Source organism: Ranitomeya variabilis, chromosome 1, assembly GCF_051348905.1.
Source record: "Ranitomeya variabilis isolate aRanVar5 chromosome 1, aRanVar5.hap1, whole genome shotgun sequence".
Taxonomy (NCBI): Eukaryota; Metazoa; Chordata; class Amphibia; order Anura; family Dendrobatidae; genus Ranitomeya; species Ranitomeya variabilis.
The window spans coordinates 819,292,727-819,300,775 of record NC_135232.1 but is presented as its reverse complement, the minus strand read 5'-3'; the positions used below and the strand labels follow the sequence as shown (position 1 = coordinate 819,300,775).

Below are 8,049 nucleotides of genomic sequence, written 5' to 3'. Positions count from 1 at the left end.
AATGGCAGGTCAGTTTTAGCATTTGGTGAACCTAGCAAAAAAGCCAAGCAAAAAACAAGTATGGGATTGCAGTTTTTTTGCAATTTCACCGCACTTGGAATTTTTTTCCCATTTTCTAGTACACGACATGGTAAAACCAATGATGTCTTTCAAAAGTACAACTCGTCCCGCAAAAAATAAGGCCAAATTGACGGAAAAATAAAAAAGTTATGGCTCTGGGAAGGAGGGGAGCGAAAAACGAAAACGAAAAAAGCTCCGGGGGTGAAGGGGTTAAGGAAGCAATTTATGAGTTGGGATTTACCCTGCTGGCATCACTGCTATATTCTACTGTGACAAGCGCATAGTATCGGGGGCACAGGAGAACAGGGGGGGGGGGGCACGAGAGAACGGGGGGGCACGAGAGAACAGAGGGGGGCACGAGAGAACAAAGGGGGGCACGAGAACAGGGGGGGCACAAGAGAAAAGGGGGGCACAAGAGAACAGTGGGAGGCACAAGTGAACAGGGGGGCACGAAAGAACTGGGGGGCACAAGAGAACAGAGGGGGCACGAGAGAACAGGAGGGGCACAAGAGAACAGGGGGAGGCACAAGAGAACAGGGGGGGCAGAAAAGAACAGGGGGGCACAAGAGAACAGAGGGGGCACAAGAGAACAGAGGGGGGCACGAGAGAACAGGGGGCACAAGAGAACAGTGGGAGGCACAAGAGAACAGGGGGGATGAGAGAACGGGACATCAGCTCCTCTCACCTGCTCCAGGGGCATGTGCAGAGCATCGCTGAGCAACTGCAGGGCAGTGGGGCCTGTAGTATGAGAAGACATGTTGCCTGGAGCCTCCATCACTTCCTGAGCACTGCCTCACCCCACAGCAGAGCAGACACTGAGCACCTGAGCTCCGCACACCCAGGAAACCAAGCAGCTATCTGTACTGTAGCAGGCAAGCAGCCACAGTCCCTGCCCACAGGCTGTGCTCCAATCACAAGTAGCTCGTCTTCCCTGGGTGGGCCGCTCGCCCCTTACCCACCCCCAATACCCAGTAATAACCGGGCGAGTGAGTGTGTGAGGAGGCAGCACAGCGGCCAGCATCCATGCCGCCTTCTGTTGGTGACAGTTACATGCTTATGGGTAGTACCCGGCACATCTGATTGCAGGGTGCGGCGCCGCGCTGCTGCCCCCTGTCTTGAGGGACTCGATGCCACCTGAGGCGAAGTGCTCATCTTGCCTCATTATAGCGGCGCCCCTGGTTTGGATGCATGGCAGAGCTTGGAAGGGAACAAGCACCGTTCGGAATGATATACAAAAAGAAAAATATTCAGCTCACCCACAAGAATCCAAACGTTGTGAAGACATCCGAGCAAGGATAAACGTCCAGCCAATGACGTAGTAAATGCAGGAAAAAACTTGAAAAAATCCAGCTCCAGGAGAAAGAAATATGTTTAGTTAAAATCCAAATTTTATTTTGAATAACATGATAAAAATCCCAATAACAAGTGGCTGAAAAGAGGATCACATAACAGCCCTCACTGAACGCGTTTCAAACACTATTGTGTTGGCGTCACATTGCGTTTGCAGAGCCCCTGATGTACGTAAACAGTAGAAACCCCCCACAAGTGACCCCATATTGGAAACTAGACCCCCCCAAGGAACTTATCTAGATATGTTGGGAGAACTTTGAACTCCCAAGTGTTTCACTGCAGTTTATAACGCAGAGCAGTGAAAATAATAAAAAAAAAAATTTCCACAAAAAATTATTTTTTAGCTCCCAGTTTTGTATTTTCCCAAGGGTAACAGGAGAAACTGGACCCCAAAAGTTGTTTTCCAATTTGTCCTGAGTACGCTGATACCCCATATGTGGGGGAAACCACCGTTTGGGTGCATGGCAGAGCTCAGAAGGGAAGGAGCGCTGTTTGGAATGCAGACTTAGATGGAATATAAAGTATAAACCCCCCAAAAGTAATCCCCATATTGGAAACTAGACCCCCAAGGAACTTATCTAGATGTGTTGTGAGAACTTTGAACCCCCAAGTGTTTCACTACAGTTTATAACTCAGAGCTGTGAAAATAAAAAAATAATTTTTTCCCACAAAAATGATTTTTCAGCCCCCCAAATTTTTATTTTCCCAAGGGTAACCAGACAAATTGGACCCCAAAGGTTGTTGTCCAATTTGTCCTGAGTATGCTGATACCCCATAAGTTTGTTTAAACCTGTTTTAGCGCACAGGGGAGCTCAGAAGGGAAGGAGCACTGTTTTACTTTTTCAACGCAGAATTGGCTGGGATTGAGATCGGATGCCATGTCGCGTTTGGAGAGCCCCTGATGTGCCTAAACAGTGGAAACCCCCAAATTCTAACTGAAACCCTAATCCCAACCCTAACCATAACCCTAACCACAACCCTAACTCAAACATGCCCCTAATCCCAACCACATCCCTAACCCCATCACACCCCTAACCCTAATCCCAACCCTAACCACACCCCTAACCCTAATCCCAACCCTAACCACACCCCTAACCCTAATCCCAACCATAACCCTAACCACACCCCTAACCCTGAAACTCTCCTAACCCTAATCCCAACCGTAAATGTAATCCTAACCCTAACTTTAGCCCCAACCCTAACTCTAACTTTAGCCCCAACCCTAACCCTAGATTGAGCCCCAACCCTAACTGTAGCTCCAACCCTTACTGTAGCCCTAACCCTAACTTTAGCCCCAACCCTAACCCTTACTTTAGCCCCAACCCTAACCCTAACTTTAGCCTCAACCCTAACTTTAGCCCCAACCCTAACTTTAGCCTCAACCCTAACTGTAGCCCCCAACCCTAACCCTAGCCCCAACCCTAACTGTAGCCCCAACCCTAACTGTAGCCCTAACCCTAACTTTAGCCCTAACCTTAGCCCCAATCCTAACCCTAATGGGAAAATGGAAATAAATACATTTTTTACATTTTATATTTCCCTAAATAAGGGGTTGATGAAGGGGGGTTTGATTTACTTTTATAGCGGGTTTCTTAGGGGATTTTTATGATTGGCAGCTGTCTGACACTTTTTATTGCAAAAAATAGTTTTTGCGTCTCCACATTTTGAGAGCTATAATTTTTCCATATTTTGGTCCACAGTCATATGAGGTCTTGTATTTTGCGGGACAAGTTGAAGTTTTTATTGGTAACATTTTCGGGAACGTGACTTTTTTAATTGCTTTTTATTCCAATTTTTGTGATGCAGACTGAACAAAAAACAACAATTCGTGAATTTCCTTTGGGGGAGACGTTTATACCGTTTCACATTTGATAAAATTGAAAAAGCAGTTTTATTCTTCAGGTCAGTACGATTACACCGATACCTCATTTACATCATCTTTTATGTTTTGGCGCTTTTATATGATAAAATCTATTTTATATAAAAAAAATAATTATTTTGCATCACTTTATTCTGAGGACTATAACTTTTTTATTTTTTTGCTGATGATGCTGTATGGTGGCTCGTTTTTTGCGGGACAAGGTGACGTTTTCAGCGGTACCATGATTTTTCATATCCCTCTTTTTGATCGTGTGTTATTCCACTTTTTGTTCGGCGGTATAATAATAAAGCGTTTTTGCCTCTTTTTTTATTACGGTAATCACTGAAGCGGTTAACTAATGGGACAGTTTTATAGGTCGGGTCGTTACGGACGCGGCAATACTAAATATGTGTACTTTTATTGTTTTTTTATTTAGACAAAGAAATGTATTTATTGGAACAATATATATATTTTTTTTTTCTTTATTTAGGTTTTTTTTTTTTTACACTTGTAAATATTTTTTTTAACATGTTTACAGTGCCCCAGGGGGGGACATGACTATATAGTGTCAGATCGCTGATCTGACACTTTGCAGTGCACTGTGTCAGATCAGCGATCTGACAGGCACTGCAGGGAGGCTTGCCGGCGCCTGCTCTGAGCAGGCGCTTGCAAGCCACCTCCCTGCAGGACCCGGAAGGCCCCGACGGCCATTTTGGATCCGGGCCCTGCAGGGAGAAGGAGGTAGGAGACCCTTGAAGCAACGCGATCACCGCGTTGCTCCGAGGGTCTCGGAAGCACGCAGGGAGCCCCCTCCCTGCGCTATGCTTCCCTATGCCGCCGGAACGCTGCGATCATTTTTGATCGCAGTGACGGGGGTTAATGTGCCAGGAGCGGTCCGTGACCGCTCCGGGCACATAATGCCGGATGTCAGCTGCGATAGTCAGCTGACACTCAGCCGCGCTCCCCCCGTGAGCACGGTTGATCGCGCTGGACGTACTATCCCGTCATTGGGAATTAAGTCCCAGGTCACCTCGATGGGATAGTACATCAAATGGGATTAAGGGGTTGAAAACGTCAGCCAACTCGAGATCACGAAAAATGGAGATGCTACGGGTATCAAAAAATTGAGCTTTTAACAAAATGTGGAATTTTTTTTAAACACTTAAATAAAAAAGAACCTAGACATGTTTGGTGTCTATGAAATCGTAATGACTTGGAGAATCATAATGTCAGGTTAGATTTAGCATTTATTGAACAAGCTGAAAACAAAACACAAAAACCTACTGTGGGATTGCACTTTTTTTGCAATTTCACCACCTTTGGAATTTTTTTGCCCGTTTGTGAGTACACGACATAGTAAAACCAATTGTGTCCTTCAAAAGTACAAATCGCCCCGCAAAAAACAAGCCCTCACATGGCCATTTTGACCAAAAAGTAAAAAGTTATGGCTCTGGGAAGAAGGGGAGCAAAAAATGAAAATGCCAAACCAAAAATACCTCTGGTCGTTAATTGGTTAATAATAATTACTTACAACTTACACCCAAAGACAAAAGACAATTCTCAATACTCGTCCTTCTAGATATGCCACTAAAAAGTTATGCTGTTGAAATGACAAAGTGCAAACAATGTAATGGTAAACCAATTTATTTAAATTTTTATAAATTGTGTGTATAACATTGTCTGAACTGGAGTAGAAAAACAACTATAAACATAGTTTTTAAGCTAGCTATCTGCCATATTGGAGGCACAATAGTCAACCACATGTAAAGAGCTCATATAATTTCCAGATTCTTCAGGGAAACCTTGTGTGACCTTTTTGACTGCACAAGATGGAATTGATCTTTGTCTCTTCGGATCCAGATAACTGTGCACCCACATTGTAAACATTCTGGAAGCGGCATTCCTGTAATTTCTGCAAAAGATTTAGATGTTTATTATATTCATATAAAATAAAACTGGTGAATTTACAGGATACATACACTGTTCTGATCTATTATCCAGTGGAACCAAACGGTCATTACCAAAGTTTCGGTACATTTCCTATATTTTTTAACTGGTCATAGTTGACACATATTTCAGAAAACATTGTGTTCTTTGATGCTTGACAATGTTGGCTCCTCTTCTAATTTCAAAGTTGCATTATGAATATCTTTACAGCAAACACTCTTCTTCAGTTGGCAATTGAATACATTGTCCGCAGCTATACCGTTTCTCTACATCTGGAACAACCTCAGCTTCTTTTTGCTGTTCTTCATTTTTTGTGGGCTGGAGAGACAATATGCGGTTTGGGTCTTGAAACACTTGGCTCATCTCCTGAAACTCCCTGTACACAACTTCTCTCTATAAACAATTAATGTAACATATTCTCTCTTTAAAACTATTAGCTAAAATAATAAAATCCCTAAAAAACACACAAACCTCTTCTGCTCTTTTTGCTTTCTGTTCTTCTGTATACTTCGGCATTATTCTTTTACATCGGTTTTTGGCTTCATTGACACTATTTCTTTGTCTTTTACTTGGCATTTTTTTATTCTATAAAAAAAAATAGCATATATTACAGATGTGGATTCCATTCCTAAATGACATGACGTGTACCTTCTCCTACCTAACGTGTGATTCCTTGCTGATATGTGGCTCTTCATCGCTGAAATGAAGTGTTCCTTCTCATAACTAACATGTGACTCCTTCCCAGCTCACATGTCTCCTAGCTGACACGTGTGCCTCGCTCCTCCTTGCAGAGTATTATAAATGACAGTTACAAGTGTCTCCTTTCAGACATGACGTCTGAAAACACATTAACATCTTACATTACATGTCTGCCCACTCTCATGACATCTACCCCCGTGATGTGCCATCTCTGACCTCTCCTCTTATGCCATTACCCCCTTCATATGGCAACATCACCCTCTCATACCACATGGACAACCTCCATATACCAGCTCAGCCGTCATGAACCATCTCACCCCTGTATATGCAATACACCACCTCCATATGCCAGCTCCCCTCGTCATGTGCCATCTCACCCCTGTATATGCCATGCACCACCTCCACATGCCAGCTCCCCCGTCATGTGCCATCTCACCCCTGTATATGCAATACACCACCTCCATATGCCAGCTCCCCTCGTCATGTGCCATGTCACCTCTGTATAAGCCATGCACCACCTCCACATGCCAGCTCCCCCTGTCATGTGACATCTCATCCCTGTATATATCATGAACAACCTCTATTATGCCAGATCACTCCTGTATAAACCATGCACCACCTCCATATGCCAGCTCCCCCTGTCATGGAAAACCACACAGCTGGCATAAGCTTGTGGTTGCATGATGACACAGACCTGGCAGTGTATTAATCAGAGTTAGGTTTATCAGGGGTTAATTTTACTGAGGGCTCAGCAACACCTTAAATGAGTTTGTGTTGTTTGATTGGTTCTTATCTCCCCTCATGAATAGGTCTGATATGATAGGGTCAGAGAAATGGCACCAAGGTAAGCTAGAAATAGGCCCGCCTCCCTGACATTTATGGACGTTGTTATTGTATACTGTCGAGGTCATTTATTAGTGAGATTGAGTCACCTATCAAAGGTGGACAAGTTGCTGGTTTGTTGCTGTTTACAGGTGTAATCTGGGCAGATTGTTTCTGGTATTTTATTAAATTGATTATGTTATTATTTATTCTATTTATGTGTCATGTGCCATCTCACCCCTGTAAATGTCATGTACAACCTCCATATGCAAGCTCACCCCTCTATATGCCATGCATCACCTCCATATGCTACTTCCCCCCTCACACATACCATCAACCACCTCTCATATTTTTGCCTCTACAAAAGCAGCATTCCTGGCCCTTCACCTTTGCAGCCCTGTGGATGGTGTCACCGCCCCCCTCCTGTCATCGCTGCAGCCTCCACTACAAGCTGCTCATACGGTCCTCGCTGATCCTCTGCTCCACGATGCTCCTAGCAGATTCTCCTGTCCACGACGATACTCCACCGTCTACCCTGCTCCTCTGGACCAGTTTCACGCTTAGATCACAGTGCAGTCACCAACATAATGGTGCTGCACTGTGATTCTAGTATTTATTCCTTACCCTCCTATTTTGGGTGTTGTTAAACACCCAAAAGGGGAGGAAAATAGTGATGTCACAAGTAACTGCCCAGATTTTACAGCTATCGTAATCCTAGTAAGTTTTACTGTAGCAGATTGATGTCTAGACAGGAAGATGCTCCCCCTAGTGATAAATCTAAGTTATTTTTTTGTTATATTTTTAATCTTGCAAGGTTTTCAAATATTATTTAGATCTAATTTTTGATGAAACCTTCCCTTTAACAAACCTAACCCCAAGCTTTCTATGTTCTACCATATCCCTAAAATCAACAAATTGCAAGTCCATCCACCTAAGTGACTGATTATTTCAGGGATTAAATGTCTAACAACTACACTTTAAGGGCTCTCTCACACTTACGCATAAAACTGACACATGCAAACCAATAAAAAATCGGATTGCACCCACACCATTGTTATTTCAATGAGGCAGTGCAGATCTGCGTATTTGTTCTCAGCTGTATTCAGCATGATAAAAAAAATCGCATCATGCTGTGAGTGACTGTGTAGATCAGACAAGACTCACCAATACAAGTCTATGGGTGTGCAAAAAAATGGACAGCATTCGGACACTGTATTGTGTCTATATTATGCGCCCCTATGTTCAAAGATACAGGAAATTACATTAGCCCAGCACCAGAAGTTCATGAATTGTGATAAGTGATGTAAAAC

At 43.5% G+C, this 8,049-nt stretch overlaps 1 long non-coding RNA gene across 1 annotated transcript; it reads right to left on the bottom strand.

The window, feature by feature from the left end:
* Positions 1-4,943: 4,943 nt before the first annotated feature.
* Positions 4,944-7,357, bottom strand: LOC143770219 (uncharacterized). The gene is made up of 3 exons (XR_013214580.1): positions 7,127-7,357; positions 5,690-5,803; positions 4,944-5,183 (listed from the first exon to the last, which is right to left on the bottom strand). It is a non-coding gene; the product is annotated as an uncharacterized LOC143770219 (long non-coding RNA).
* Between the last annotated feature and the right edge of the window lie 692 nt (positions 7,358-8,049).